At 46.4% G+C, this 6816-nt stretch overlaps 1 long non-coding RNA gene across 1 annotated transcript; it reads right to left on the bottom strand.

Annotated features, from left to right (window-relative positions):
* Window positions 1-915: 915 nt before the first annotated feature.
* Window positions 916-5048, bottom strand: LOC113189712 (uncharacterized). The gene is made up of 3 exons (XR_003301682.1): window positions 4965-5048; window positions 2798-2871; window positions 916-1581 (listed from the first exon to the last, which is right to left on the bottom strand). It is a non-coding gene; the product is annotated as an uncharacterized LOC113189712 (long non-coding RNA).
* Window positions 5049-6816: the final 1768 nt, after the last annotated feature.

The following is a 6816-nucleotide window of genomic DNA, read 5'->3' as shown; positions in this document are numbered from 1 at the left end:
CCACCAAATCAGGAATGAGCCAGATATATTTCAGGGACAGTAAGAAAGTCAACCAAGGTGAGTCAAAGGGCAAAGCACCTGTGTGTGGGGCCCACCATCATCCATAGGCAGCAGAAGATCCTGGAACTTTGCTCAGGGGTCTTCCTTCCTTCTCTACAGTACAGTCCAGCTTTGTCTGGGGATGCTCCTTGCAAGGGGTGACAACAAAACCAACAGCTGGTTTCCCCTGCCAGGGCTGCTGACCCCAGGCTGGGTGTTCCAAGGGCCCGATTTCAAGGTGCCATCCATCACCTCCTCCCACATTCTCCAACCTGCCTGAGGTCACCCAGCTGCGGCCCATTGCAGAGGAGGTGGGAATGGGTCCAGCCATGTGCTGTGCCAAGAGAACTCAGAGGCAGGTGGGCAGCCTACCATCTCTACCTCACTGACAAACTCACGACCTCACCAAGCACCAATGCCGAATGTTAACTGCCTTTTATTTGCACCAGATTTTTATAGTGGAAAGAAAAAAAAAAAACATCTAGAGGAATCAAAAACTCTTGGGTCCTACTCCCCATTCCCCTTCTTCCCACTCTGGCAGTAGCTCCCACTCTGGCAGTAGCCCCCACTATGAACTGCATGGATCTATTCCTCACCCCCATATTCATATATGCCTGTGTTCATATGGATCCATAGAACACTATGTAGTACTGGCTGGTGAGGTGCTGAGTTTAGGTAATTGCATTGTAACAAACATATTGTCTCAAACATTTCTGTCTCAGAGATCTATACATATTAAGGATTCAACTCCATTTCTTTATTTTAATGCTTTGTGACAAATCACTGTGTTTTCCTTTTTATTACTCATTCTTCATTGATGAACATTGTTCTCAGGTTTTGTTTTCTTTTTTTTTTTTAATTTTTTCTGTCTAAAAATCATAGCACTGAGCTCCTTGTACCTGTACCTATTTCCTGAGGCAGACAATCCCTCCTGGTATAGAGAAAATGTCAAAATTCTCCATTCCTGCTCAAATGCAATTAGAAAGCTTTGGTGGGATGCAGAACCCCAAACTAAATGCACTGAATTATGCGAAGGGTGCATACAGAGGAGGTCCTACCTCTGTGGAACTGACAGTCCAGCAGGAGCGAGAAGCATGGTGTAAGGCTGTATATGGAAAGCTCTGGAGCAGTGTCCAGACAGCCCCCAACATAATTAAGAAAAGGTGCAGTTGATTTGAAGGAGGAAATCTGAAAGCAGATAGAGTAAGGGGAGAAACTACATGACTATGGGCTTTTCCAGGAAAGCTTCCCCAAAAGAACTCCATCTTGACAGGGGCCTCAAAGAAAATCTAGGAGTTAAGCGCTCAGGGGTAAGGGTTCAATGCCTAGGAGAGAGGGACATCCTGATGGGAGGAACAGCAGAAACAAGTGCCCCAGGGCAGGACTCGGCATGGAATGTGAGATGTCTGGTCTGGCTGGAGTGTCTGGCTGGGATGAACTTGGAACTATTCTTCCAAAGTTGAGCTCAGCCCCACATTCGGGATGATGTCCATGTGGCCTGTTGCCCCGGGCAGCAAGCCCGGGTGGTATTTTTCCATTACCCTGAGAGAAGAAGAAGTTCAGTCACTTGTTGATAGCAATGTGGCCATTCAAGGAGAAAACAATTAGGGATGCTGAGCCCTGGCCCCCAGAGAGGAGGGAGGGAAGGAAAAAATTCTCCCTGGGGGGAAGGGGCCCGGGTGGGAAACATCCAAGAGGGTAATTGGTAAATATTATTGTTTCATTCCCTGTTTGCCTGCTCTGCTCTGGTCCCCCTGCGAGTGGTGCATTTAAATCACACTGTCTGACTTTGGCAGGTTTAATTGAGTCGCCACTGAAAAAGAAATTATCCCTGTGCTATTAATTTTTATAGTTCCTCAGGGCTTTTAAAAAGTGTTTGGATTTTCTAGGTCTTTGAAAATGAAAACATTAAATTTTATTAAAAGGAAATGTAGGGGGGCTGGCAAGGCCCAGCCAGGCCCTGACAAGACGGTTTGTGGGAAGGTGGTTTGGGGCCCTTTGAGTCGGTGTGACAAAAAGTTTTTCCCTTGGTAGAATAAGAGGCAGGTGGTCTCCATGGATGTGTGATGTCAGCAAGAGCCACATTCCCCACTGGTTGTGGTGAGTGCTTCAACAATGCCACCCTGTTCCCATGTCCCCTGTGGTGGCAGCCACAGGCTAGCGTGCAGCTGGGAGAGAGAGTGGTGCTCTGTGCAGGCTGAGGAGACACAGGGCAGAACCAGTCTGTGAGGCCCGAAACTTTTACAAACTAGGGGGAATCTCCTGAAACACAAGAATTCAAAATTATGAATCCTAAATTATGTTTGAAAGTGGAATTTAACTAAGAAAGAGAAAAGTCACTACAAACTACACATTTTAAGCAGCCGACAAATCCCACAGGCAACACCCAATCTAGAACAACTAGCACATCTGTAATATTTTCCTTCTACATTTTTTTAGCTACAAGTGCTTTGATCATCTTTAAATGACTATAATTTTTCAATATTAGTTTTATAGAGAGAATAGGAAGATAATTCAGTCTCCCCTCTAACAAGTTGATCAAATTTTGTACTTTATTATTCACAGTTTGGAAAGGTGTCTTTCAGCCTTGTAATTTGTCATCGGTAGTGCCATGTGAATTTTCGGGATTGCTATTACCTTTGCAAAAACCTCTTTCGAATATCTTTCATATATGAGCTATGAGATTTTCAGGGCATTTCAATTTTTCTATTATAGCGACAAATCTAAAATGCTCTTTGAATTTATGAAACTTACTAACCAGATTGTCATCGATGTCCTCATTGTAGTGGCGTATAATGAGTTTTATGTTATCTCCATCAATGTCGGTATTTCCTGTCAAATCAGCAAGACATTTAAACATGGGGATTCTGATAAATTCTGTGTCAGTAATTCCCATCAAAAAAGAAACAAGATGAATAGTGCATTTGTAATTGTATTACTTTGCATGATTGAGTATATTCTTGACAAGAGAGAACTTTCACTTTGACGAGGCAGTGATGAGAATCCTCTGCTTATGACTTCACACACCTGATGACTGGAGGAATTTCCTACCAAGCAGCTTCTGGATCCATTCATTTTAGAACCTTTGTTTCTCTTTCCCATCCACTTCCAGGGCTGGGCATGGCAGGACACAAGCATGCACCACCCCACACTGCAGGTTCCCCTCTGCTCCACACAGAAACCATCTGTACAGTGGGTGTCAGGAGTGGTCCTTGAAGCCTTTCCTACACTTGCCAGCTAGCGACTCGTGAATTACAGAGAGGTGACTACACACCCTGTGAACGCATCTGACTGAACCCATACCAAACACACGCACAACTCAACTGCCACGTACTAGTCTCCAAAGTGCCACTCCAATGGCACATAAAACAAGAGAGATAGGATGGGAGAGATCAGTGATGAAAGAAATGGTATTATGAACAGATTATGGTTAAAATAATCTCACTTTCACCAACTACATAAAAACAGAATGACCTTGTAAACACATTGTGCTGATAAGTTGAAGCGGCATTAGCATGATAGGACATGCACGAGGCAGATGAGGGAGGGAGAACCCTAAACCAGAGCTGTCAGGGAATCAGCTATGCATTTGGAGGACAGAAATGGCCCGGAACCACAAACAGCCAAAAATGGACAAAGAAATTGAAGTGGGATTTTGTATGGTGCAGACTTAAAAAGCAGACAGGCAGGTGATTAAGCTGGGCTGGGAAGGGCCAGGAAGGCAGAAGGTAGAATTTGAGCTGGATATGATCAAGATGACCGAGGAAGCATTCTCATGTATCCATGTGATGTGTTTGTGCATACACATGTTCATGCACACTTACATGAGATACACTCTCTGGGTACACGTGTGCCTCACTATAAGCCTATGTCGTATGCTCATGTGAGTGGGGAGGAATTAAAGATGAGCATGAAGTCTGCAGGGGAAGTGGCCTTGAATCATGGTGGTCATAAGTCTGACAGATGATGCTGAGACCCAAAAAGTGAGACAACTCACCCAGGGTTCCACATTTAGCCAGTGATGGAACTCAAGCTATCCCCAGGCCTCCAGGATGCTCTCCCCCACGGATAAAAGTTCCTACCCACCTACAGCCTCTAGCTGCTCTCCAGGGCTGCAGCAGTGTGCCCTGACCCTCATCTCCCCAGGTAGAGCGCCCTTCCAGGACAGGAAGAAATGCCAGTGAATGTGATGGCCCTCTACCTCCTCCTCCTAAGGGGTCACTCTGCTGTTATAAATCATCCCAGCCAGCCCTGACTCTTGCCTTGCCCTTTTGCCCTAGCTCTTCAGCTCCAGCTCTGTCCCCATGCAAAGTCACAAGGCACCAGAGTGTCAAGTAGAGGATGAGTTAAGGAAAGATGTGGGTTTTGCTTCAATGACAGAGCACTGCTCCTTAAGGAAACAAAGCAGGGGTGGGTCACCTCTGTTGCAGAAGTAAGAACTTTAGATGGTTTACCCACTTTTTCAGGGAAGGAAATAATGTGGAATAACCTAATATCAGTTCAAATAACAAAACAAGGAATAGTCATAGTAACTTTGAATTTCCTACCCTGTGCTGGGGTCTCAGCAGTCCCAACTCCATACTGTCACTTCTCTGATCACCCATTCTACAGACAGGGAAACTGACATTTGATGAATTTAGAGAGTTTTCCCAAGGGACACAACTAGAAGTAGCAGGCCCAGGTTTTAAATTCAAATAGTCTGACTTCAGAGTATGTGTTCTTAACCATCATGATACACTGTGTTCATGGAAGAAAATAGAATAATCCTCCCATATGCACAGAAACTTAGCCAGATCCCCTAAAACTTGGGAACACTTAAAAATCCTCTAAATAGAAAAGTAATGGCTACTCTTTCCCTACTGTTACCCCAACATGTGTACACACACACACACACACACACACACCACATCCATGTCACCACTCACCCCAGCCTCCTTGCCAGACTTCTTTCCTTGTGACTGTCCCTCCTCCCCCAGTTAATGCATCATCCAGCAGTTTGCTGATCTCTGATTCTTGTTCAATCTCCGCCTCGACCTGAGTGTATTACTTCAGTGTATTAAAAAATGAATCCTGGAGGTGGGAAGATTCTCTCTTCACTAACTGGTAACTGCAGGGCAGCTTGGCTTGAGAATGCTTCTAGCTTTTCCCAGGTCAGGTTCATGAGACGTGTTGGTGAGGGCTAGAAGCTGGGAAGATTTCAAAGTATGTTTATTGTCTGTCTGTGTGACATACTTTCAAGTGGCAACCAGTGTTGCAGTCTTATCTGGTCAATGGGAGTCTGGTGACTTATTGGAGCTGAGGATTTGAGGCGATCTAGAAGGGACTCACTCCCCTGTACCACCAACACGGAGAGAAAGGGCCAAAGAATCACCCTGCACAGATGAGGGGACCAGCTCTGAATTTTCTCCTTAACTCTTGCCACTGGAACGATCCACTTGCTCCTGCAGAGAATTCAGGCCATGTCTCCCTCTCAGGCTGAACTCATAAATCCCCATCTGTGGGAACAGCCCCCCCTCCTCTTTCCAAGCAGAGATAGACAGAGATGCTGGCCCAGACACAGAGTGTGGAAACTTCCACTGGCCTGTATTTGACCCCTCTGCCTCCAAGTTTTTGCATCTTAAAGGGACCCTGACTGATAGAGAGCAAGCTAGCTTGGCAGCTCAACCAACTGCTCATTTCCAGCTGGTATCCTTGAACAGAGGGAAGCATCTCCGTTTCGTTCAATACCTGGAATGCCTTCAAACCCCGAAAAGAGTCAGAGTGCTCCTTAAATTCTGAAGAGTTGAGGTTATCTTTGCCCTATTTTTAAAAAAAGCTGACCTATGTCAGGGACTAGCCAGGCGAGTGTGGGGCACTCTGGAGTGTGAGGGAGGCAGAATTCCTGTCGCTAGACTCCTGCCTGGAGCAAGCCACCCGCCCCTGGGCCTCCACCAGGGGTGGAGTTATTGGGTTCAAAATCGAAATGGTCAGTGACCTCAAGATGGGCCCTAAAGAAAAGCCTGCTTCACAGGCAAGTGTGGGTAATTCCATGAATAACACACCCAACTCTGGATAAGACCACAAAAATGTGAAGAAAGGCAGCCATGGTCTCTCACAGACCACCTCAGGGTCCTATGTCAGAAGAGGGACCATCGGCTGCACCTGACTATTCTTTCTCAAGTTCTTAAACTCAATTCCCTGCAATCAAATCAGCCAAGTGTTGAGTTATCCTTGTCCCTGCATCCAGCCACCATGGAGGAGCCCAGCTTCCAATGCTGAGACGCTGGGGAACTAGACACTCAAACAGGCAGCAGCGATATTCTGATCCTGATGAGCAGCCCCTTTTCTGTGTCTTGCTAAGAGAGTCTTCGTGTCCACTACGTCCTCATGCCTCACCAGCTCTGCCTCAGGAGCTCTGTGGCCTGTGGCCTCTGGCCTGTAAGACTGTGTAACAGTCAGCAATAGGGCATACACAATGTGTCACTACCTGTGACTGGCTCTCTGGCTGGCCCCTGTGGCCTTCTACCCCAGAAGCAGGAGACTAGTCTGGCTGGAGGGGAAGGGTAGTCCTCAGTGTGGCTGGCTAAGTATCTTTGGGCCTCCCCACACAGGGCACATGGTCTGACTTCATTTCCTGTTCATCAATGATAGGCAGAGCCACAGGAGTGGTTCTGGCCAATGTTTGTGAGCAAAGCATCAGGTCATGTCCAAGCTGGAGCATCTAATTGCCAAAGCAAGACCTGGGGAAGCATCCTTTTCTCTTTGGTATGAGGACCAGCAATATTCAGGAAGGCAGTT

This window comes from Urocitellus parryii, chromosome 13 (genome assembly GCF_045843805.1).
Source record: "Urocitellus parryii isolate mUroPar1 chromosome 13, mUroPar1.hap1, whole genome shotgun sequence".
NCBI lineage: Eukaryota > Metazoa > Chordata > Mammalia > Rodentia > Sciuridae > Urocitellus > Urocitellus parryii.
The sequence above is the reverse complement of the archived record's forward strand: the minus strand, read 5'-3'. Positions and strand labels throughout refer to the sequence as shown.